Below are 26,511 nucleotides of genomic sequence, written 5' to 3'. Positions count from 1 at the left end.
CAGTTTGCTGTTTTTTCTGTTTTAATGTAGTTATACTTGGTATTTGGAAGAATCATTTCCTACACCGGGGGTAGGAGATTCCAAAGAAAGCGTTGCGGTAATTTCCTAAAAATGTTGGAAAATCTGCTGGCGTTGCCGTTCAAGCACTGGTTTGTGATTTCTTCAGCGCCGACCTATTGGGCACAAAGCGTTCGTTGTAGGTCATCCGTAAGCACACACCACTATCATCAAAACACTTCCTAATAGACTGTGCATAATGTCAGCAAAGAAAAGAGATGATTAATTTCATTGTGCTTTGTTGGCCCCAGATTCATAGCCCAGTTGCGCGTACCGGGCTTCCAACAAAGTATCCGTAACATTGGCACTGTGGCCAAACATAGTGCTGTTTTCTTGGCAGTAGTTAAGCGACACTGGCATCCGCGGAGGTCTGATGTCATCGTGTATTACTCGCCACATTTAAAACATCTGAAATGCGACCATCAGAAGGAGCGTCAAAATTCCAGCACTCTGTAAAATGAAAAAAAAAAAGAATAGCATTTGTTTACTGCGACTTTGCCAAGTTGGTTCTGATCGCAATGGCTACTTACGAGGAGGCGGTAGTGCCGCGAAAAGTTGAGCGCTGGTTGACAACAGGCTGCTACATCATCACACGTCTGGCGTGGCTGCTGCGCTCGCCATCCGTGGAATTTTGTATATCTTGCGCGCATTGAAGCATTCCTTTCAGAATAATCGGCTAGAATTAATAAACCGTGGCTCCATGACTGCTCATCCTATTCTCAAAATGGAGACGACAAACAAGCAGAGACGCAATTGGTCCCACACACTCGAAATGAACATGTTTCTCGGCGCGCCTGAGGACACGAAGAGCCGTGACCTCAGGGACTATTCTTTTTCTTTTTGTTCACTTCATTGCACAGGCTTGACCGGTGCAGTGGGGCTGAAAAGGCTACGTCTACACCTGCTTTTCTACCAATTTTTTGAAAGATAATGCGATATTTTATGGAGCCTGTGCAACGAAGTGAACAAAAAAAAAAGAACAGTGGCTGTATAACCCGGCACTGAGACCCTATTGTGCCTTGTGTGAGAGGGAGTTGTATATTCCATTCCTTTAACTTGTGGTAAGGCTTACATAGGCCAAACACGAAGATGTTTCAAGGCAAGGTTAATAGAACATAAGAACGATTTAACTGGGGCGACATTAAAGAAGTTGCCCGCCCACTGCCGGGCATGTGACGGCAAAAAGAAATAATAATAATAATTGTTTTTTTGGGGGGGAAAGGAAATGGCGCAGTATCTGTCTCATATATCGTTGTACACCTGAACCGCGCCGTAAGGAAAGGGATAAAGGAGGGAGTGGAAGAGGAAAGGAAGAATGAGGTGCCGTAGTGGAGGGCTCCGGAATTATTCCGGAGCCCTCCACTTTTTTAAAAACGAAACCGTCTTGAGAAAAAACATTAAAAAAAACCAGCTAACGCGTGAAATCATTGAAGCAGCCAACATCGCAGGGCTTAAGGAAAGTTGCGTAAGCACCCCATCTATCTCATAATCTTGAAAGCAAATCACCTTTCTTTCTGGTTTTAACTGATTTTACCTTTTTCATAGAGGCACACTTCACATGTTGCATTTTCATTCTAGCCGTGTTCATTGTTGGCACTCATCCTTCGTTTCGCGTATCTTTTTACCGTCTTCTCGCCTTCTCATGTTATCAGCAAAATTCGCGCCCTCAACTCTGTTTTTTCATTTTTTCACCTTTTAGTAACTCGCGCACACTCAACCCTGGTTTTTCAGTCTGTTTACACATGTAATTCGTGCTTCATATCTTAGAGCTCATTGCATAGTGTGATTTTGTTATCTTTTGATGCGCTGGACATCGTGTCGGTCCCAGTTCGTTCGTGTGCGTTGACCACTCCCCATGGTGGGCTCTTACCTGGTGCGTGTATATAAGTGCGGGTTCAGTTTTTGTGCAAATAAAAGTTGGAAGTTCAGCGCTGTGTACTATCTTCTTCTCCTTCTTCCTGGTTTTGTATTCGCACTGATGATGCATATGGATCGCAACCAACTAGGCCGGCAGATAGTGTTATTCGCGGGAGAGTACGTTGCCAAGCACAGCCTCGAGTTTGGTAGAATGAGGAACCAGTTGCACCGAGAAGAATCCTGTACATTGTAGAAGATGTCTGATGTAATCATGATTTATAAAGGGTGATCTGGTTGTGCATATCGTTGTAAACGAAATATGATAAAGCCGGCGTCAGCAAACGAGCACACGGAAAAGAAACCGAACAAAGATTTCCGGCCATATCGCCTAGGATACGACTCTCATATCAGGGTTCTATTGTACTTTACTGCTTGAAGAGGGTTGTCCAATTTTTTCGCCACCAGTTAAGACTGGTTGCCTTTTGAAACGAAATCGCCACAGGTTAAAGGAGCCGGAGCCGCTATAGCCGCAGAAATATCTGGTATGGTGGCCAAGGTCGCTTTAGTACCGGGGGCAGAGCGCATATATAGTTGTAGTGGTTCAGGGAAGGCCTTCTCCACATCACCCAGAAACTATCCATCGCACCCCCAGTCCAACAGCGGCTCTAATGTCCTTGTCTGTCTTCTAGAGAGTGACGACAAGCGCTTCGGCGGGAGCGGGCGAAGGCGATAGTGCTGTTAACAACGGGTCTGTTAGCACCCTGGCCGGTGTCTAAGGAAAGAAAACCCAAGATGGGTGCTAAAAGAGGAATAAAGAAGCCCACGAGCCGATAAACAGTGATTGGCGCAGAACCAAGGTTTTTCCTTGTTTCCTTCAACGCCGTCATGCAGACTGCTCGGTGGGGACACTGTTGGCGCTAAGCGCGTTGACCAGCCGAGCATGCGCGCCACTTTAGAAGCCATCTCTTGGGCGGGGGCCACTTTTGAGTCATCGGGTCGATGGACTGCCGCGTTGCCTGGCGAACACATTTAGTGTTTTTAAGTGCGCCTCTAGCCAGCTGATGAAAATAGCAATGCTGGAGGCGTTAGCAGAGCAAGTAGTGCATTAGAGCAACTGCAAACGTTTCTCCCTCTCTTTTAATCTGTTTCGCGTTTAAATCTATGCACGTGTACCTGTGACTGAAGTGGAATCAAGGCCTGCCATCGTTCTCTTCGCTTTACAGAACAGTTGCCCTGTTGAACTTCAACCTCTGCACGACGAACGGTTACATCAAAATTCCAATAAGAGAGTTGATTTTTGAAGAGGGAATTTATTTTATTTTTTATTTATTTTTATTTTATTTTATTTATACTGCGGAGTCGCTTGACTCCAAGCAGGGGTGAACAAAGCTACAAGTAAAAAATAAACAAGATATACATATAGACTAGCGCCATTCAAAAGCGAACAGATGATGCGAAAAAAATCAAAAAACAAGGATTTCACATACAAAAGGCTCTCAAATTGTCAACAAACATTTCTACATTCGGGCTATTCACTACACACTTCGGGAGTTCATTCCAGTCTGTAATCGATTTTACAAAAAATGAGTGTTTAACTGTATTAGAATATGCACGAAATTCTTGTAGCATTTTGCCATGGTTATAACGCGTACCTGCTCGCGAAACAGGAGTAATATAATCATGAGCGTTTATTTTAATGAGATTATTGTATATTAGGTACAGAAATTTCAACCTAGCTTCAGTGCGCCTTGTCTGCAGGGATTCTAGGCCAATAGATATGATCATAGCTGTTACACTATCTGTTCGTTTGTATCTGTTGCAAATGAAACGGGCTGCGATTCTTTGCACTCTTTCTAATTTGGAAATATTCTTGGCTGTAAATGGGTCCCATAAACAACAGGCATATTCCAGACGAGGCCGCACCAAAGCCTTATACGCTGCCAGTTTCACATGTTTTGGGGCATTTGGCAGTTTACGCCTCAAACACCATAGAGTCTTCAGTGCTTTCCCGCAAGTAATATCGATGTGGGCATCCCAGTTTAGGTGATTAGATATCTGGACTCCAAGGTATTTTACAGACGAGGATTCTGGAAGTGGAACGCCAGCTATACAATATGGATGAGTCAGAACCGTTTTCTTTTTACAAATTCTAAGTATCAAACATTTATTAACGTTAAGAAGCATACCCCATTGGTTGCACCAGTTTAAGATCTTCTGCAGGTTACTGTTAAGCTTAATTTGGTCCGCTGTGGAGTTAACTAGGGAGTATAAAACGCAGTCATTAGCAAATAGTTTAACTCTAACTTCGGAATCAACCACATTAATTATGTCATTTACGTAAATTAAAAATAGGATAGGCCCCAGAACAGATCCTTGCGGAACACCAGATGAAACCGGAAGTGCATCAGAGTACTCATCGCCAACATGAACGTATTGAAATCTGTCTTCTAAGTAGGCTCTAATAAGGTCAATAATGTTAGAATTGATTCCGGCAGTGTAAAGCTTTCCTATGAGTTTGGTGTGCGGTACCTTATCGAAGGCTTTGGCGAAGTCAAGAAAAACAGCGTCCATTTGTTGTTTGTTGTTAACTGCAATAAAAAAATCATGGCAAGTGGTTATCAGTTGTGAGACGGTAGATAAACCTCGCCTAAATCCATGTTGCTGATCACACAAGAAATGGGTCGACTCCAGAAACTCTGTCAAAGCTCGGCAGATCACATGCTCGAACATTTTGCAACTGGTCGAGACCAAAGATATTGGGCGATAATTAGATACGCAAGATGGGTCATTGCCTTTAAAAACGGGTACGACACGTGCGGTTTTCCATTCTGATGGGACTGCGCACTGAGACAAACAGGCTTTGAAAATAACTTCCAGGTAATGCGATAACCATTCTGCGTAACGGCGGAGAAAAGCTGAAGGGATGTTATCAGGCCCGCTAGACTTTTTAACGTCAAGCTTCAGAAGAAGATTCAAAATACCTTCGCGGGAGATAGTAACGTCTGGCATTAAAGAAGTGTAGCCGTCTGGCTTAGAAGGAAAAGTCGAGTTTTTATCGGTATACACTGATTGAAAATACTCATTAAACACATCAGCAATATCTTTTGACCCTGTTAGAGGAGAACCATTAACTGCTAATGACACATTGCGTTGTTTATTAGCATTAATGTATCGCCAGAACTTTACCGGTGCTTCACTGAGAAAACGCCCAAGCGTAACATTAAAAAAAGAGTCCCTAGCTTGCTTGATCTTATTTCTTAATAGACTGCCTATCATACTCTCATTAGACTTATTACGAATACTTGACTGCCGCATTCGCTTTAGCTTACGTTTGGTGTGGATGACGTCCAGCGTAATCCATGGGTTATGTTTTTTTTTCTTAATAACACTAGGAACGTACATTGTCAAGCAATCGAGGCATATCTTTTTAAACATGCACCATAACACATTTACATTCTCCTCAGCCCTAAAGCTGTCAAGGTGGGTCTCTGAAAAATCCAAAATTCCTACATCATCAGCTCTATTAAAATTCTTCACAACAATGGGACGCTTTTTGCTGTCAACATAAGCCGATAGAAAAAAAACACAGGAAACAAGATTATGATCAGATACACCCTTCAAAACATCAACAGAAACACACATAAGGGCAGAGCTAATGAACACTAAGTCAAGAATGTGCGATGCAGAGGCACAGATCCTGGTTGGTCTGTCAACAATCTGGGTCAGATTACATGTGAAAGCAGTGCCCAAAAGGAGCTCAGAATGACCAGAATTGGCACCCATAGTACTCATGTGGATCCAATCTATATCAGGCAAGTTGAAATCGCCACCTAAAATCAACTTCACTCGGTCGCCCCGGAAGCGTTGAACGTAATCGCACAGCTCTTCAAGAAAAATGACATCCACATTAGAAGGTCGATATACTACGCCTAATACAATAGTGTCGCCACAGAAATCAATCTTGCAAAAAAGACTTTCGTGGTTAGGAATACCCGGCAGCATCACAGAAGATATACTTTCCTTAAGCACTATCGCGACTCCACCTCCACGTGTCGCTCTGTCGCATCGCAATATTCTGTAGGCGGGGGGAACAATTGAGCCATCAGGGATTTCAGAATGAAGCCAGGTTTCTGTCAGAAACGTAATGTGCGGGTGCAGGTCGTAAAGGAGTGCTTCGAATTCGGCTGTCTTATTTGCGATGCTTTGAGCGTTAAAGGAAACGAATCGTAACGGTCTGGTATTATCAGCTCGTCATTTATAAGTCTTTCGTTTCTGATTCCGTGTGACAATACGTGTCGTTGAGGCAACACTGACACTGCCAGAATCTTCGCCTTCGGAATCTTCTTTGCGTTCTTTTGAAATGGTAGGTTTCCGTCTTTCATTCCTTTCTTCATCCCAGACGTATGTGTCACCGTTCAAAACTAGCTTGTCAAATTTTAGGTAAGCGTTATCCTCAGGTCTGCAATTATCTTTAACGGTAGACCACAGCAGCTTCCGTACTTTTTGAATTCTAAACGGGTAGTCCTCAGATAGTGACATACCTGAGCCTTTCAGCTTCTTCGCATTCCTAAGAAGGTTCATTTTTTCATTAAAATCGAAGAACCGCATTACCACTGGTCGATCCTTATCTTCTAATTGCCTGGTGTATGCGTTCAACGCTCCCGACGGTAATACCTAGTTTTTCTTCAAACACTTCTGTTAACACAGCATCCCTAAGGCTCTTCGGGGTTTCTGCACCGTCTTCCTTGATCCCAAAGATAATGAAGTTATTACGCCGAGAGCGATATTCCAGGTCATCAACCTTGCTACACAATGATGCAATTTGTTCACGCAGCTCCAGAACAGTACGCTCACATTCCTCTACCCTCTTTATTGTCTGTGTGAAAGATTCTATTTTTTCTTCAATAGAAGCCAGCCTCCGGTTTGAGTCTGATATATGACCGTCCAAATTCTCTCTGATAGATCTCAGCTCAATTGCAGACACTTTCTGATTTTCAATAATGGTTTCCAACTGATCAGACACTGACAAGGTGGGGCCTGGATTGGTTTCAACGTCCCCACTCAACAAGAGCACCAGTAGGCAAAATGAGTCAAAGCAACCCGCAACACACTCGCATAGCACCTCTGAGCAAGGGAGCACAACCAAACACAAAGAATCACTTTTAAATGCAAGGCGTTGCTTGTTACTGACCTGCACAAAAAAGACGAGGCACTTTAGACGCGTCTGCATCCTGCGGCTGCTCCCTTGCTCACTGACGAAGAACGCCTGGGGGGCGTTTCCCGATGCGTCCAACGATGTCGATGTCACTCTGTCGTGTCCGTGAAGCGCACGGAAATGTTCCGATAAGTTCGCAAAGCTTGAATTCAACGCTGAACTGTGACTTGTGACTATGGTCAAGACAGGTGCACGCAAACCACGGTGGAAGGTACAGGGTAATTCCGGTGAAGCTGTATCTTCGTAGGAGGGACCGCCGCATGTAGCAAAAGCCTGCACAAAAAAGACGAGGCACTTTAGACGCGTCTGATTCCTGCAGCTGCTCCCTTGCTCACTCATGCCGTAACGGTCTCAAATCTTGGTTGACACCTCAACGGCGCCTAAAGAGTCTGGCAAGGCATACAGGGGAAGGTCGCCGGTTCGAATCCATGTCGCAAGCTTACCTTCAAGTTAACTAGCACACGAGGGCTATATGAAAAGAGAAATCGTGTGACACCACCCGGAACGGTGTTCGACAAACCATTGTGTAACAGTTTTGGTATGGATGCTGATGGGAAAACTGGTGCCATATTGAGATCGGTGTGTTGGAAGTATATATAGATGAGCTACATGTACATTATTGTCTGAAGTGGCGGTGCTCCACTTGCTGTGTGCGTCATACGGCCGCTTGATGATTTCGCGCTATATTTGTTGCCATTGCTTCAATTTTCTGTACCATATGCGAGTACATAATCACATACCTGACGTCGGCTTTCATCTCAGTGGTTCTAACAATACTTTCACATTAAAATGAGCTTGTAAATCTCTGGGTATGAGCCCTGTTCGAGTCCCGTGCGTAGCTGAAGGGCTATGAGTTTTTTTTTTTTTACTGCCATTCTGACGGAAAAAAGTCAGAAGGTTTTGTTTAATGTTCAGCTTAATGTATGGCCTGAAGTTCGCTCGATTTGCGGACGATATTTGCAGACAACATCAAGGCTGCCCCTGCTAAAGACGTTCACAATGGCGCTACTTTGGCTCTTAAATCAGAAGTCGCGTGGTGACTTTTCGCATTTCGTTCCAAAAGTTAAAGTTAAAAAAACACTATGCAGAAATAGCATGGTCACACGGACTGGCGTGTTCTGGAATGCAATCTGCAATTTCATCACCTAAATGCAAGCCTGTAGATCACTGCTCAGCAAAATAAAGTACCTAGACCTAATTGGCCGCTCAATGGACTGTTTAAAAATATCCCTACATGCGGGAAGCCGACAAAATTCTTACAGCAATGGCCTGGTCTCGACACACGTTTTCATATCGTCGAAGTTCCCTTTACTGCTTTCAATGTTGCCTCAAAGTGAACAGGACACATAACCTACTCATTATTTACAGAAGGCATGTAGAAGACACACCAGCCATTAGGAAGGCAGCATTGGTAGAGTTACTGTTTCACAGAGATGACGGAAGCCAACAGTCAAGACGACGGAAGACGGAAGTCAACCGTTTTGTCATGCACGTAACAATGAGCACCTCTTCTTATTCCCTTGCCTACTAAATTGTTTCACAGAGAGATGTTTATAAACATGTACGGCGAAATCATCCCATCGTCGTGTGCAGCGTCCATGCTCAGTCCTCCAGCTTTCCTTCTGCACCTCCACCTCGATCCCCCATTGCCGATTTCCCTCGCTGCGCCTATCGCGCCGGACGCCCTATTCGTATGGGTGGCTGAGCGACAGTTGTTGACTGTGCAGAACGCACGGTCCCACGTTTGACGCCACTCCGACCCCCGTCCCGCATCACTCCTTATGCACGTTAAAACTGTAACACTCGCCACTGAAGAGCCTATCCTGCAGCGCTAATGCCAGTTTAGGGGCAGGAATGCTACTAAGCGCACCTGCAGGCATGTGCATTTTTCACGAGCCCAAATGTCGCGGAATTATCGCTAACACGACGGTGGAGGTCCAGTAAATGTTTGCTTCATGTCCTAGCTCCTTATCGTTTTAAAGTTCTGCCCTCGAAGCTAGCCGTGTCCTCAGTGGTGGTCACCACACAGCACCACTTGCTCCCATGAGGTTAACTATTCCCTCAGAAATCTGGCAATTTATTGTAACCCGTACGTATTCAAAAGTACGTATTCTGGAATCCTTGCACACATGCCGTATGCAAAACTCTAGCAAATTAATAAAATTTCTCGTGCAGATTTCACTCACCTTTGAATGTATAAACGGAAACATAACGGCCAGCAAGAGCAGTCCGACGAAAGGGCCAGTCGCTGCGGAGTACGTCATCACTATCAGCTGCGAAGGAGAGAAAATAATAGAACTATGTACTCGCAGTGCGCAAATGCAGGATTTTGTGATCTTGAAAGGAAGCTTGCAGTCAAATTATTTGGAAATATCATTACATGCTGGCTAATTGCTACCTCGTTAGCGGTTAACGTAGGCTAGGGTATCGTATCTATTGGCATTTATTGCTTTCAATCAAATTCAGGTACATGTCTGAGTACACAGGTGAAAATGTAACTGCTGCAGCTTCACTCAGCTCGCTACTCCCTTAACATTGCCGCTACGCAGTTGCGCCGAACGACCGAATATAGCTGATTGCCACACTGCGAAAGTAGAGAGCACGCAAAATTCAACAGTAAACGCTGTTCGCTCTTTCGAAGAGGTGCATGTGTGAGCCAGTTTCTGCGGAAAAATAAAGTGAACAACAGACACAAGATATTCTGCAAAGCCACATAAAGAATTTGTTATATGTTGCAATGTTTTATATCAGGTGGTGCAGCGAAGCCCGCCACTAATTTTTGAAGTAAAAAGGAACTTTTCTAGGCAAAGCAACACCTGTGATGGTGCACGTCAAAAAGGGACGAAAATGTTAATCAATTTATTAACCTAGTTTTCATAGTTAGCTATTACAGATGTGCTCCCGATTGGGGTCATAAATTTGTAGCCGGCCCTTAGTAAAAGCGGTATCAGGTTTTATGAATTGCCGTCCGAAATTTGTGGCCAGCTGTTAGTAAAAGCCGCGTCAGGTTTTATGAATTGCTGTCAGAGATTTGTAGCCGGTCGTTAGTAAAAGCAGCATCAGATTTTATAAATTGCTGTGAGAAATTTCAAGCCGGTCCTTCGTAAAAGCCCTATCAGTTTTTATAAATCGCTGTGAGAAATTTGTAGCCGGCCGTTATGAAAGCCGTATCAGGTATTATAAATTCAAAAACGCGATTTCCTTCGCCGCGGTGTGTAGAGTAATTTTGGTCGTTTCTCGCACCATTCGAAAATCGCGCATCCGCGGAGAGCGCAAAGCGACGCGAGTACCACGCGAAATAATCTGCCTGGCCTGTGCTGGAGCAGCGAAGTTGCATGATCGGGAAGCACTGCAGAATGAACGGGGCATACATTCTCGCGTTTTACATGCGTCATAGAGTGAGGCGTTTTGATTGACATCGCTTTGCTCTGCTCGATTACGCGCGGTTTCCGAATGGCGAGAGAAAAGGAATAAATTAGTTGATCCATAACGTCGAGGGTAATGGCGTTATCAAAACTCCATAAGCTGATATGACTGTTACTAACGGGACTATAAAAATGAATTTGCAATCTGGAGCTTATCGGTAATAATTATAATGTTAACAATTAGAATTAGGCTAATCACATCACTTGCAAACATTATTCGCCAACTTTTTTATGTCCGCCAGTAATCGTATTACTATGCCTTAAGTACACCCCTTCATATCAAGAACTCTGTTTTATATGTTAGTGGCGCTCTTTCCTGAAACACCTCCTAATTAGTTATAACCGTATTCTGCATGATTTTGGCGACAAAGGAAATCCAAACAAACAAATATGCTTCAAGAAGATCAGTGTTATAAGTGCTCCGAATCTGGACGAGAACATTGAGAAATGCTGTATTGAAAGACTGCAGAATAATTTTGAATCCCTCCCTACTTTTTAGGTGCAATAACATAGCAGATAACAGTGCATGTTTTGCGTTTTGCCTCTTTCAACGAGACACCTCTGCGGTCTAGATGTGATTCCATATAATTAAGCTCGGCAGCCGATTTCTATAGCAACAAAGTTATCACGGCACTCCTTCCATTTTTGCGTGTGTGTGTTTGTGTGAAGGAGAAAGAGAGGACGCTTCTTCCCTGTCTGCTGTTTAGAAGAATATGTACAGCGACCTATTTGAACAGTGTTTGCGGAGATATATTTCCGCTTTGAGGAGTTTGTTGCAAATTGTTGACAAATTGAGGGCTTGCACTTAGTGATATTAGTGTTTTTATGTCTCAGTGTTCCCAGTATACTTCTCAAGGAAATTTCTTTGAGCTTGAGCCCTTATGCGGTGTACTTTCTCCTCATGTCCGCAATTTTCTGCGACATCAGCGCCACATGTGGACGTGCACGATGAGATCAATCCATTTACGGCAACGTTACCGCAACTATAAGGCGATACTCGGCTCTTTTATGTAAGAAACTTTCACGTGGACTTCCGGCGATGTGAAATTTCTTCCGCCCTTAAATGCGTGTTTGAGACCTAACTCCTCATACTCGATGCACATAGCCTCACCCAAGAGCCGTGGCCTGATGGCATCGTTAATGTAACGCCATATGTGTGTCACCCAGATGCGCATTTACGAAAGGCCAGGGAGATTATGTGCCTACGTAGTTGTCCTGATTGTGGATGGTGCAAGTGACGTCATCACCATCAGCCTACATCCACTGCAGGGCAAAGGAGTCACCAATATCCGTCCAATAAACTAACATGGCAATAAACTTCTTTAAATTGTCGACGAACTGTCTCGTAGTAAACTTGTAAATGTACACTAATAATCCCGTAAAAAAGTGTCTATACCCACTAACGATTCTGAAATGAATTTTACTAAATAGCCACGAACCACTTCGTTAAATGCCCACGAACTATGTCGTAATAAACTTGGTTAAAAGCCCACGAACCTCCTCAGAGTAAAAAAATTTGAGACTGAGTTCTCAGCCCTACAAATATGTTTTAGTACAACGTTCTCCGGAGGTAGCTTGTTCATTATCGAGGAGAATTAGAAATTGCGCAAAAGGACGAGGACAAGAGGTAAAGAAACGAATAATACGCTATGGGCGCAGACTATCGACTGTTCATTCAAAGAAGCGAAAGCAGAGAATATTTAAGCCGGGAACCCAGGCACGCGACCACATTTGTCACTCGCACATGTACACATAAACACATGGGACGGAAATCTACAAAAATTGGCAACACTGCTTTAGGCAAAAGTTAAACAACGAGATAATCTGAAATCCCACACAGCATGGCAAAGATGCAAAGGTGGCATGTTGTCTCTTGACAAAAACCTAGAGGAAATGCGAAAAGTTGCGGACTAAAAAAATTAATGTGGATTAGCTCAGCTAATCCAGGATATACAAAGCGAAAGCGAGATTGAGGTCTCCACTGACCCACGGAGCCGGTTGTGCGCTTTTTCTTTCGTGAAAATGAACGGGCTTTGCAAAGTAGTCAACGCCAATGAACTCCATGAACGCCGTCGGCTCACTTGCTTCGTTAGGTTTTTGAAGAAAGGAAATGGCACAGTAATCGCCTCGCATATCTCGATGAGCACCCGAATCGCGCCGTAAAGGAAGGGATAAAGGAGGGAGGGAAAGAAGAAAGAGAAAACTGAGAATTGAAAATTGGATTTTCGAGGAAAGGCGCGGCGCTGCGCAGCGGCGGAACACCTGTGGCTCGGTGCTACAAGAGGCGCATCCGCAGTAGTGACTAGGGAGCGAGAGAGAGAGAGAAACGGTTGTCTCGGACCCTCGTTGAGCTTTCAGCCTTTCATTTCTTCGCTCCTTTTCAGACAACTCCTGTGGTAGCACTTCTGTATCGGTAGTATCGCTCTCTTCTCCTTCCATGTTGAATGCGCACGCCTATTCTCTGGCAAGCGGTTACATAGTCAGCCTCCGCGATAAACACGCGCTTGCGGCGAGCGTCAAACGATGACCCATAGCGTGCGGCAGTGACCTCCTGCGCCGCGCGTGACGTCACGCGCGGCAGCGGCGAAAGGTCAGGCGACAGTCAGCGGCGGCCACCTGCGCCGTGCGAGACGTCACTCGTGCTCCGACATACGCCGGCTCGCGCGAAGCGCGGTGTTGACTGGCGTAGTGAAGTTTTTCGCTTCAAAAATACGCCGCCATCGTCTGGAAGGCCGCCATCGTCTGGAAGACCTCCAAGTAACGAGCGTTAGCTGTTTGGTAGAACAATCTATTTTTCATTTAATGTATTGCCACTTGATAAGGTTGCTTTTCCATACCTCCTTGCGAGCGGGCGCCTTCCGCCTTGAGATCGGATATATTTGAATATGGGCCAAACAAGTTTTTCGACCCTTTAGAGGGCCATTTTTTCTTATCACAAGGCGTTAGGTGTCGTTCACCTTGAGGTATGAAATTGTGAGCTGCCCAGTGCTATTGTTTTTCACCACACTAACTTGCCCAAGCTTCTACAGTATCCGCATTCATTTCTAGTACAATGGGCCCTTTTTCATGTACGGTATCTGCCGAGTGCTTACGCTACGGCCGCCATGTTAAGCCTAAGCATAAATAAATATTACAGCTAGAGCTACGCAACGGTACACAGTAGAAAATTTCGCCGTTACCCTGGGAGGCCGAGTGTGCGCATACGCGAAACCAGAAATGAGCAGCACGTGCGCGGCTCATCACGTCAGAGTTCGCCACCGCTGCAGCGCGAGGAGCCACGCCGGCACGACTACGCCCGCCTGCGCTGCGCATGAATGCTCATGCGCGGCAACCAGAAAAAAGGGCAGCAAGTGTGCGGCGCATGACGTCACAGCTCGGCCGTCGCCGCAGCCGCGTGTGGGGTCTTGTGAATAAATTACGTATGTGCGGCTGTGTGTATAAAAGCTGAGGTGATACCACTCGGTGTGTCACAATCACTTCGTATGGGGGACGAAAAGGAGACTCCAGCCACCGCTATGCGGCGGAATGATCAGGACCACATCAATTTTTCGGACACAGAAGTCGTCGCCTGGCACTTGTGCGCTCTGCAGAGCAAGAATGAACTCAGAAGGCTGAACGAGCGGTGGAGACGGCTGAGCAAAGAGAAGAACGTCTTGCCAAGCGGAAGTGCCAAGGAGCGGAGCGTAACACGCGGTGCAAAGCAGCTCACGCTGTTCCTTCGCAAGAAAATCAAGATGAAGCAATGGAAACAACATCATGATCATCGACGGCAACTGAGGAGGAGGATGTTAAGGCTTATCGTATAACTGACCACGCGATTAGACCAGGTGGAAACTGCAGCTCTCACTACGTATATCGTGGCATAGCTGAGCTAAGGCACTGCCAATTTTTAACTTAAATAGGCGATAGTGGTGTCTAACATGATCTACTCATCGAGGCCGTTACGAATATTTCATTAGTTATGTCATGACGTCATCAGTTATTTGATTATAAACAATTAAATTTAAACCTAACCTTAAATAAATATTGACTTCATTAGTTAAATAATGGCGTTTAACGTGTTCTACTTACGTAGAGTATTCCGAATATCTGATTCGTTTTATGATGACATCATTAATTACTGACTACATAAATATGGTCACGTGAGTAGTTAATTATGAGTTCACAAAATCAGTCACCTCACCAATCAATCACCATTTCGATACACTAATGACGCACTAATCATACATTCCTTCGGTTGCTCTACTTATTTACAATGGGGGCCGCTATCCTGAATTCCTCCGACTTAGAAAATTTCACGACGAAGGGATGTGGTAGCAGACCCAAGAAATCGAGAAACGTGATGAATATGAGCTAACGCTCTTAAAAGGTTGAACAATGACTCGCGAATGCGAAATCAAATGAAGAGCGTTAGCTAAGAGGTTTTCACCTATGCTTACGACAAAATCGTATGCCAACGTGTATACCACGAAACGACGATTTATTTGGTGCAACCTGCATCCCTCTGCGACAACTCGTTGGCCCGCCTCAGCCCTATGAAGGCAGCCAGCCCCCATTACGGTTTCGAGGACCAATGGTCCTCGGTACATATCTCTCACACAAACTAGATTTCAACTCGACTAACGAATTTTTGCGCTGAATTGTGCCAAGTCTTTTGCTACCACTCCGGAAACTTTGCGTCAAAGGGTGGACCATAAGTTTGTCACCAATGGCGATCCCAAGTGGCACTAGTTTTCGCACCCACTCGGTACATATATAGCGGAACGCCAGAATGTAGGCTGAACCGGTTGCCGTACCGTCTCGACGACAGCGCGCTTGCGGTCACGTTAAAATTTGATCGAATGACTGGCCTTCATCTGGAAATCTCGTAGTGACAAGAAACATTCCAATGCGAGTAGCAAGACTTAGAACTCTTAAAATTCTCCGCGGCTCAACCTGGCCGAACCTAGTAAGAGGACCGAAAAGCTCGGCTACTTCTTTGCCAGGCAGCGACCTTTCATTAATGCGAATGCATTACTTGGCTATGTAGGCGAGGTTGTGTCCGCAAACAGTGTCGGCAGCCGTTGTGTCGTTCTCATAGCAGTTAGGATCAAACGAATGATTATAATCGATGGAGGATGATGTGAGGTTAATCTGAGATGAAATCTGGTGTCGATAGAATGAATAGTTAAATAATTAGAGCCGGAAAACCGTCGACATAGCGCGGACGTCGATTACTTGAGTGGACGGGAAAACAACCGTGGACGCCAAAATAGTGGTACAACAGAGAAATGAGTGGAAAGAAATTTTAAAATGGATTGAATTATATTTGAGGAGTCAGTGAAGCAAAAAGTTTGACGTACGATAATTAGTTATAGTGGTATAACAGAGAAATGAGTGGAAAAAAATTTTGAAATGGATTGAATTATATTTGAGGAGTCAGTGAAACAAAAAGTTTGATTCACATACGATAATTAGTTATAGTGGTATAACAGAGAAATGAGTGGAAATCAATTTTGAAATGGATTGAATTATATTTCAGAAGTCAGTGAAACAAAAAGTTTGATTGACATACGATAATTAGTTATCTAATTAGTAGCAAAAGTCGTTGGACGGCCGATCAGGCTTGACGGGGATATAGTGGGCGGACGGGAAAGCAGCAATTGGCGCCAAATTTGTAAAACCAAAATGTGTGACTGAGCTGTTAAGGGTATTTAATTACACTAACTGTGCGAATCTTCTGAAATCCTCCTTAGAGGAAAAAGAGTAGCAAAGAGAGGCGACGAGTTATCCTCAGAATGCACGCTATGGCATTCCTCCACGTAAGCGGACTAAAGTGCCTTGAGAATTTTTTTGTCCCTCTCCACTGTGAGCACTGATTCATCGAGCGGTACCACAAGCATTGCTCAAAGGGAGGAAGGCAGCGGCGAGGAGCGAGCACAGCTGCGGCGCGACGGCGAGAGGCATGTTATATGACAACACTTCCACGCCTCGCTGAAGGTCATTTCCAACCTGTTTTGTCCTTGAGCTTTTCATGCGGAGAGTACAGCTTTTCGCTCGAAGAACACTCGCTATGGCAAGATAAATGTAAAATGCAAAGCAACGGATAATAAGAGTACAGGCGAAGGTGAGGCGATAATGTGCAAATGCCTACGTCGATGCGGGAAAATAAAACAACAGTCAACCAAAGCAAAGGTGAAGGTGAGGCACAAAAAGGTGATAATTCATGTCTAAATGAAAAAAAAGCAGTCGTTAGGGCAGGGAACCAACAATGTGTACTTGAATGGACATAAAACAGGTAAAGGAATAAAACTGTGGCCTAAAACTGGCGAACATGTAAATACAGAAAAGTTGAAAACAGAGCGTGAAAAGTTGCGAAATATTGCGAAACAGAAAAGCGATTTTGTTCGGTACAAGCAATTAGACGTCGTGCTTCCTGTTAGCTTCGTTCTTCTTGGTCACTTTTGCTTCTTGATGTTGTTTTTCTGATTTCTGTTCTTCCTATCTTCTTCTCTCCCTTTTCTTGGCTACAAGGCTAAACACTATAGCTTGTCTTGGCTACGGAATCCGATGATCCGGGGACAATATCGGCCGCGACAGCCGTGTTTCAGTGGTGGCTAAACGCAAAATGTGCCCGTGAGCTGTACCATGTCAGCGCACGTTAACAAACCCCACGACGCCTATGTTAATTCAGAGCCCTCCACTACGCTGTCCCCCTTAGCCTATGTATCACTTCTGGACGATAAACCCCACAATTTATACATTAAGTTCGAAAGTTCAATGCATTTCATTTTTCTTTTCATTTGTTGCGTATACCTATAATTCATGAGCGCTGTTTCTTTTCGTGTTTTCCCGCGTTTTTGTTACGATTGCTAGATTAACTGCACAGTACGGGACTTGCCTCTTTGCGAAGCTCTACATATTGCGCCTTTCTGTGCCGGCCTCCAGTGTTTTATTATGCAGTTACAGATACCAATGTTTATTACTATTGCTATCGAAATGACGGTACACTTGCATTCGTTAAAAAAGGCTCTGACGCAATAGACCGTGGTAGTGACTCCGTTTGTCGCTTGGCTTTACAAACAGACAAACCGCTGCAGGTTCTAGGAAAATTAATTTTTAATAATCCTTAGAAACCGAACTGTTTAGACTAGACTGTGTACATTGTCGCTTTGTTGCGTTCCATTTTTGCCGGGCTTCCTGAGCTATGATGATGATGATGATGATGAATTTTCATGGCGCAAGGGCATCTGCAGCCAAAGAGCGCCATGCGGCAAGGTGTTTTTCGTGTATTCAAGGCGGGGTCAAAGACCGACTTCCCAAGGAATTCGCACTAAAGAAGCCGAACACCAGACAGCAAAAAACTTGTACTTATTTTATCACCGGTTGATACCTGGCGGCGCTGGAGATCAAACACCGAACTTCCTGCACCTTAGGCGGATGCTCAAACACTAGGCCACCGCTGCGGTACGCATCCTGAGATACAGTCTCTCGAAGGGATAAAGATATATAAAGTTATAAGGTCACAAAATTAAACGAGGCTTCAGATCTGCACTTGCTCAAAGGCCAGGCGGTCATCACGGGTAAGTATAAGATAAACATAGCCGTTAACTCAGTTCCATTGCCATTTTTTTTCATTGCGTCAGTGTGCCTGCTGGCATAAAGTATTTACAAATATAGGTACACACTGGACTGCCAAAGAAAGTCCGGATACATCCGGTAGTGCCGCCCAAAGACTTCTTCCGCATCTGGTGGATGTCCTGGGGGCGGACCGCACCGGAGCAGGTGTTCCTGCCGGATAGCACACAAAGAGGGGCATGTCCAAAGCGAGTGTTTTGCGCCCGCCTCGCAGACAGGAGCGGGACAGAAGGGACTGGAGTCATCGAAAGGGGCATGAGACACGGAGGCGTAAACTTCGAAGCAAGAACTCTTCTATACAGCGTGCAAGGCCGCTAAGGCGGTCGGTGCCACACGGTGGGAGAAGTGCTCGCGTGCCGCGCCGGAGGTTTCCTTTTCATTGGAGGGGAGAGGTTGGGGCCGCTTGCAGGGGACGTAGAGGAGGTGATTAGTGACTTGCTCAGTTCAGCAAAGCTCGTGTGGGGTGGGCCTCTTGACGAATCTATCGCACACTTAGCGTGAGGGAGAATTTTTCACTTATGTCCAGAATTAGCTGTGCCAATAAGTCGGTATTCAGAACACACCGCAGACTTCGGATGGCGCCTGAGGAGTCCGTGAGGATGTCACGGTGGCTTCTAGATGGCAAAAATGGACAAAGGATGCTTAATGCGTCCCAAATGGCCAGCAGCTCTGCCTCTGTCGATGGAGAGGCAGGGGAGCAAGCGTATGAAGGAAGGAAGGAAGGCCTCAGACGTTGCTGGCACATACCCACTACGTGGGAGTGGCCAAGACACAGGCGGTTAATTGCTGGATACAGGAAAGTTTTGACGGGAAAATGAGTTGAAGACGGAAGGCCAGGGGTCCTGTTAACTTGGAGATCGAAGACGGGACAATGGCTTAATGTGCGTAATAGTATACAATGTCTGTAATGTTCCAATGTCGTACTGACTGAGAGCGGGAAGAAGAAATTAGAATGGGAGGCGCTGCGTTTCTTGAAGAAAATTTTGCACAGCAGAGCGCACACTCCTGTCGCTTCGTCCAAGCAAAGAAGCGCCAATTGAAAGAACAACCGCGGAAGACACAGGCAAGCCCAGTTGATGAAATGAAATTTGCAAAAGACGCTTCCTCAAATGAGAGAAGCGGCGGCAGAACAGCAGGAAATGATCTATTGTCTCAGGTTCGGCACAAAAAGGGCACAGTGGGGAAGCCGCCAGGCCAGATCTGTGAAGGTAGAAATTTAGAAGTGGAACCCGGCAACGCAAGCGCGTGAAAGAGACCTCTAGTCTGCGTGAGCGCCATTCTTTGCTACTCCAAGGATGCAGAAGATGCTGATATTCGTGAGATGACGTAAGAGTCGAGGCCGCAAATCCCTGAAATATTGTGTAGCTGCAAAACCTCACCGCAGCTGTATATGCACACGTTGGTAGGACAGCAACAATTGGGCCGCAGAGAGAGGCTCTAGCTAAGGAATATGAAACCTCATTGAAGTGAAAACCCATGTGACCTGGTACCCAAAGCAACCTTACCGAATTTAGATGGAGCGGAATCAGGAACTTAAAGAGGCGTAATGCCCGAGACACAGTGGGTGAGGATAAGGAAGAGCAAACGGACAGAGAGTCTGTCATAACCACAACCTGGGAAACGGTAGTTTCTAATTTTCGTAAGGCTAAGATTACTGCTAATAATTCAGCCAGAAAAATGGGAGTTAAGTCAGGAAGACGGAGAGAAAAAGACCAATCCAGTGAAGGCGAAAAAATTCCCACACCTGCCTTCTCGCGATCATGCGAGGCATCGGTAGCAATAAGAACATGAGAGGGAAAGGACCTTAGGTGGTCCTGCAACAGACCCTGAAGAAGCGGGAAGGGCTGCAGCTTTGCATTCGATGGGAAAATGTCATCGAATTCAATCTGGACAGATGATGAGTTGTTATACAATTGGCGGATATCTGTGAAACGAATATTTATGGATCAAGGAGGGACTGCACGTAACATATCTGCGGGGTATGAAAACGAGACCAGGCAGCACTAAAAAGGGCGGAAGGTTGACTAAGAAATATTATACTGGAAGCGTGAAGAGATGAGTCGCACAATTTTAAAAATGTTTGAACTGTTAAAAAGCGAAACCTAGCTGATAACGATGGCATTCGCGCCTCAAGGTGCAGAACAGCATTGGCGACATATTTTGGAAGCCCAAAACAAAGGCGCAACGCCTCACGCTCCAACAGCACAAGAGGGCGAAGTTTATAGGCAGGAGCTCCCGAGAATAAAACACACCCGAACTCCAACATTGGGAGGACGTACATTTTATAAATCATTAGAAGTGTATGCCTTCTCATGCCTGAGCTAGCACTACAAAGCCTACGCAGGATACCAATGGCCCGAACTCCTTTTGCAGAATGTTGCTCAATGTGTGGCCGCCAGGAAAGAGTAGAGTCGTATATTACTCCGAGATACTTCACCGTCTGAACTTGAGGTATTATGTTATTTCTATAGACCAGGCAGATATTTACAGGAACAGAAACAGGAAATACTAACAATGCGCATTTCTTCACATTAAGGGACAGATGAATTCTTCCTAACCAGTTGTCAAGAACATTGAGGTAATTTTTTAGGGTTCGATAAAGAGTGTGAATGTCACCTGCTGTTGCAAAAAATGCAATATCGTCGGCGTACACATAAGTGTTCACAATTTGAATGCATGGAATTGAGCTTAGAAACATGTTAAAAAGAACAGGTGAGAGAACTGATCCTTGCGGTACACCTCTTGTCTGTGGAAACCTCCTTGAGGAAACACCATTTTGGCAGCATTAAAATTATCTATTTTCCAAAAAAGCAGAAATCCAGGCTACAAAATAGCATGGGAAGTTCAGCTCCTGTAATCTTAGTAATAGAGTCGAGTGCTCAACGCTGTCGTATGCTTTACTGACATCCAAGGTGACAAGCGCCGCAGGATTTGTGAGCCAGTAAAGCACGATCCAGAGCGACAGGAGCCAGACAGTGTGATACGGAAAAGTAACTAACCGGCCTAGTCGGCTTTCGGCGAGACAGAGATCACCTTTTTTTTAGGGGGGGGGGGGCTGTGTCCTGATTTGTGATATTTGCAAGGACCCACAAAAAACTCGAGCAACTCCGCAACTGGAATTATTTGTCAACGCACCAAGTGTTGCCAGTTTCTCGGAACGACCAATCATCTGGCAGCTTTACTCGGGATATGGCGGCAAAAACGGAGCCGCAACATAAGATGTTTGTCAAACACTGAATAGAGATGAGCACCGCAGTAACCATTCTTCTATTTCAAAGTTGTAACCATCTTATCCAGAGTAAGTGCTAGCTAAAATGTCGAGTACCCATGCAGCTAACTTCCACCGATGTGCCAATTCACTCGTTCGGTTTTCAGCTGAACGTGCAACCTCACAATGAAAGCAGACCAGTAGCCGTCGCACCAAATTCCACGACTTTGACCAAATCTCGGCACGCTGAAATGAAGTAAGAAAGGGACGGACATATTTGAAGCAGTTATCGCGGGTCACGATATGCACTTCAACGCGTATCAGTAACTCTTCACACTGTTCTGAAAGTCTCGTGTTTACACATTGCCTCCTCTATACAGTACTTCAGCATGAGTGATGCAGTTCCATCACACAATTATGCACGTATCAAGCACAACTGTCGTAACAGCTGCTTTGTTTATGCAGTTGGCAGCAGGCTGGTTACGATTCGCCGAAAGCCCGACTGCTGCGAACGAAAAAAATGCGAGGAAAATAATTTAACGTATCAGTTATGGCATTCAGGCCGAAAGGCTGGCTGAAGTTTTCATTGTTACCATTGGTTTTGCGACCGTACTGGACAGAGAAAGAAAAGGTGACTGTTGCTCAAGGACTTTTTCCTACAGAAGTAAGAGTGTTGATCCATACATAGAGGCCACCTAACTCTTGATCCGTTCGAATAAAAAGGCGAACCCACAGCCGAATAGTATATGGTCGCCTGGTGTGACGTGCTAGCAATAAAAATTGGCTGTGGTTTAGCTCTCGTTAACCCTAGCTTCGTTTCCTCGGCACGTCGTCTACGCAGCGTCTCATTCCGACGCTCTCGATAACTCCAACCGGTCTTTTCCGCACTTGAAGAGTCACTTCGGGGTGTGGTGTAACGCCCATGAAATGTAACCATTTCATGGTTACATTTCATGACATAACCATTCACTACCGCTTAGGTAGACTTCTATACACCCCCCCCCCCCCCCGCACATATTTCTCTAACCAAACCCCAAGAGGTTGCGTGGAAGCAACTCCAAACGAACACTTTCCCCAACCCCGCGATATATGCCCGCACATACCTTGGGGTCTACTCGCCCTCCTGTCAACTATGTGGCAACATGCCACTCTATCTTACATACTCTGGGCTTGCCCTCAGGACTCCCCTCCGCGAGGTTTGAGGCTCTCGAGTCCAGACCAGTGGGAGGCCGCATTGATCACTTCCGAGTCGGACACACAGATCCGGGTTGTGACAAGAGCCCTAGAAGTCGCCGAACGCCACGGGCTCATGGCTACTTGATGGGGCTATAACCCCACACCAACTGCTACCTTACTCAATGAAAATAAAGTTTATCCTCCTCTTCCGGGACGTGGCACGGCTTCTTCTAGCTGTATCTTCGTTACGACACTTCTCGAGTCGTGCGGCGCGTTCTTCTGGTGTCTCTTGAGCGCGTTGAGTCTTCCTCGCTTCGTTCGATCGTTGATGCGTCTTTTTCGCGCTCTCCATAACGACTAAAACACACTGAGACAAAGGGCAAATATATATATATATATATATATATATATATATATATATATATATATATATATATATATATATATATACGAGGCGACACCTCCTCTCTCTCTCTCTGTCAGCGGAGCACATCTGGTAGAACGAGCGGCGATGGCGGCGGCGTCGGAGGCTGCTCTTAATTATTCGAAGTGTCATTACTTTTTTGTGGGGGTCTCCTCAGAGACATATTACATGCGCGATACCTTTGCAGTGGTGCGCGCAGATGCTTATTTTAGGCGTGACCTATGACTGTGCTGGAATATAGGATGGTATGTGGTCTTCGGTCGTAGAGGGCATCACAGATCATGTGCGGAGGGCGCGGACATTTGATCTGCCTCTGCTTGAGAGGGGCTATCTGGTTCAGTCGGTCGTGCTGGGTGCCTTCTGGTACCTTTGCAACATTGTTAAACACCCCTGCGCATCATAAGGCGGGTGCAGGCTACAGTTTTTCTTTTGTCTTTGGTCAGGCGGAACTCAGCTTGTGGCTCGTGCTGTTCTTGGAAAAACACGGGAGAGAGGCGGTTTTGCATTTCCATCTTTGTAGTAGTGCGTGTATTTTGGCGCGCGGTTCACGCGGGATTCCGAGGGCAGGTCATTTCGAGCTTTGTTCGGACCTTCAGGCCCAAAAGGCTTTGGTCAAGAGGGCTAAGCTGGCGGCTTCGACCAATGGGGTCCCGGAATAAGGACTCCACCCATTGCGGGGCTCTTTAAAGAGCCTCACCTCTTTCATTCAATAAAGACTTTTCACCACCACCACCACCAGCGGCCGTTTTGCTCGCCTGTTAGTTATTGCGTGTCTATTTAGTTTATGACGCAATCGATGCAACGCGGTCGCTGGTGGATTTCGACGCCGCGCTGTGTGGCCAATACTTGGCCGTCTTAGAAGGGAGCTGATCAGTTTCTTGTCAGGGGAACTCTTTTTCTTGGGAGAGGAAGAGTTCCTCCGGCGGTGGCCATGCCCATTCATTTCTCTTAACAACAATCGTCTTGTTCTGGTATTTAGACCAAACTGGCGCTAAGGTCTTTTTTTTTGCGTGTCAGATTATTGCTGTTTCACTCATCTGTAAATAGGTATGCTATCCCGCCGTAAATCGCTCACAAGCAATTCCTGTTAGTTGCTCAAAGATGCTTATGGTAGCTCACTAATTGGCTCGCCTTTCATGCTTAGCGTCATGTCTACTTGTGAATGTCAATGCATCCGGTAACATTGGCATGTGTAAATATGTAAATCAAATTTTTTTCCAGGCACACACCTGTAAACAAAGTAAAAATATTGAAATGAACAAGCAATAAACAAGTATTTTAAAGAGCTCACCACAGGAACTGTGGGGACGAATAATCTATTAGTTACTGTTTAAAGTTTATAGAAATTTAATGCGAAAGCATTTCCGGTCTCAACAGTGGCATGCACAGCACCTGTCGGCCGAGCGTGTCGGCAGCGCGTGTCTGCACGAGAATGGTCCTACAGCACATGTCGGCAGAGCGTTTCTCCACGAAAATGATCCTACAGCACATGTCGGCACAGCGTGTCAGCACAGCGTGTATGTACGAAAATGTTCCTGCAGGGCCTGTCGGCAGCACGCGTCTGCACAAGAATGGTCCTACAGGACATGTCAGCAGAGCGTGTTTCCGTACCCTCCCTCGCAGTCTTAGCTATGCAGAGGAGGTTGCGCTTCGGAGGATTCAGGCCTGGGTTGCCCAAACTCCAGCCGTGTAACGAAAATGGCCGCAATTTGAAGGTTTATATCTCCGCCCCGGGTGTCCAGTCTCCAAGAAGAGAAATACTGAGGCCATCATTCACTACCTTCTGTGGGTTCGCCAGACGTTGAAGTTGACGATAATTCGGAACCTGGTGGCAGCGGGTCTCTCGCCGACCAATCGTGTGGAAGAACCCCCGTGGAAGAACCCCCGCTCTGCGCAATAGTACATCAGTCTGCCAGACAATCAGCGACTACGTCAGTGGACTGCCGCTATAAAAGAGGAACCCCGTCAGGCCTGGCATTATTGCACGCTGCAGCAGCGGCAGGCAGGGACTTGCTGACGGACAGCTAGCTTCTCGTACCCTGGTATGGAGGTTAGTATCGTGTGATTAATTTTTGTGCGCTTGAGCTATTTCATACTGCTGCTCCCGCTGTTGCTATTTGTACTTTTGCCTTACTATTTAAATGGAGACAGACATTTGCTTAGCATGCTAGGAAGCAATCATGGAAGACGCCCTTGTCCTGACTTGTTCCGAATGTGGATTTTCCTATCATGCTGGTAATTGCTTGGGAGTGGGAGAAGCAGCAGTAAAATCCAGAGATTTGCAAAACATGGCTGTGTCCTACTTGTAAAGCCTCTACACTCAGATGGGTCTTACCTCCGGGAAAACTAAGCCTGAGCAAGGTGCTATGTGGAAGCTAAGCTGACTATTATGAACAATCGAATTGCCCTGCTCCTACCACTTCTTGACAAAATAGAGGACCTGTTGTCTATGAAAGAAACTGTGAAAAACATTAAACAAACAGTATAGTTTTTGTCCTCTAAGTATGATACCATACTTAGACTGGTGACTGCCCAGAGCATGAAATCTCCGAGTTAATAGATAGAATGCCGAAAGTAGAAACAGAAGCAGCAATCGAAGAAGTTAGGAAACTAAGGAGGGAACTTAATGACCTTTACCAATACAGCCACCGACAGAACTTGGAGGTTCACGGTATTGAAAAAAATGATGGCGAAAAGTTGCTCGGGAAACTAAAAAATGTCGCGCGCAAGCTCAACATTCCAGAGCTAGCCGCGAAAGATGTAGGAGCAGTACATACGCTGCCTGCAATGGAGGAAACCACTCCCGCAATAATCATACGCTTTTCTTCATGTGTAACCAGGGAGCAGTGGACTTATATATATAATTGGTTTTGGGGGGAAAGGAAATGGCGCAGTATCTGTCTCAAATATCGTTGGACACCTGAACCGCGCCGTAAGGGAAGGGTAAAGGAGGGGGTGAAAGAAGAAAGGAAGAGAGAGGTGCCGTAGTGGAGGGCTCCGGAATAATTTCGACCACCTGGGGATCTTTAACGTGCACTGACATCGCACCGCACACGGGCGCCTCCGCGTTTTTCCTCCATAAGAACGCAGCCGCCGCAGTCGGGTTCGAACTCGGGAACTCCGGATCAGCAGTCGAGCGCCCTAACCACTGAGTCACCGCGGCGGGGCAATGGACTGAGCAAAAGACACATCTGGTAACTAAGGCTCCCGGCGTTCGTTTCCTTGACAATCTAACTCCTCTGATTAAAAAATCGCTGTGTGTAACGAAATCGAAGGCACTCGAGCGTTCCTATAAGTTTGTCTGGCAAAAGAATGGCAGAATTCTTGGCGCAAGGAGGAAGGCGACAGCGCTATTCAGATCAGTACTGAAGATGGCCTTGCGAAAATGGTGTAAGCAAAGCACATGCGCTCTGTTTGTCTTTTATTTTTCAATTCTGCTTTCACCTCGAACTGCGGTTATCGTAGCGCTATCACTTTTGCCAACATACTCAAGGAAACACAAGCGCAGAAAAAAAAACAGCACCGTTTTTTC

General features: G+C 45.7%; 1 pseudogene; it reads right to left on the bottom strand.

Annotated features, from left to right (window-relative positions):
* Positions 1–285: 285 nt before the first annotated feature.
* Positions 286–26,511, bottom strand: part of LOC144098166 (sodium-coupled monocarboxylate transporter 2-like) — a 111,210-nt pseudogene continuing 84,984 nt past the window's right edge.

Source organism: Amblyomma americanum, chromosome 7 (assembly GCF_052857255.1).
Source record: "Amblyomma americanum isolate KBUSLIRL-KWMA chromosome 7, ASM5285725v1, whole genome shotgun sequence".
NCBI classification, from domain to species: domain Eukaryota; kingdom Metazoa; phylum Arthropoda; class Arachnida; order Ixodida; family Ixodidae; genus Amblyomma; species Amblyomma americanum.
The sequence above is the reverse complement of the archived record's forward strand: the minus strand, read 5'-3'. Positions and strand labels throughout refer to the sequence as shown.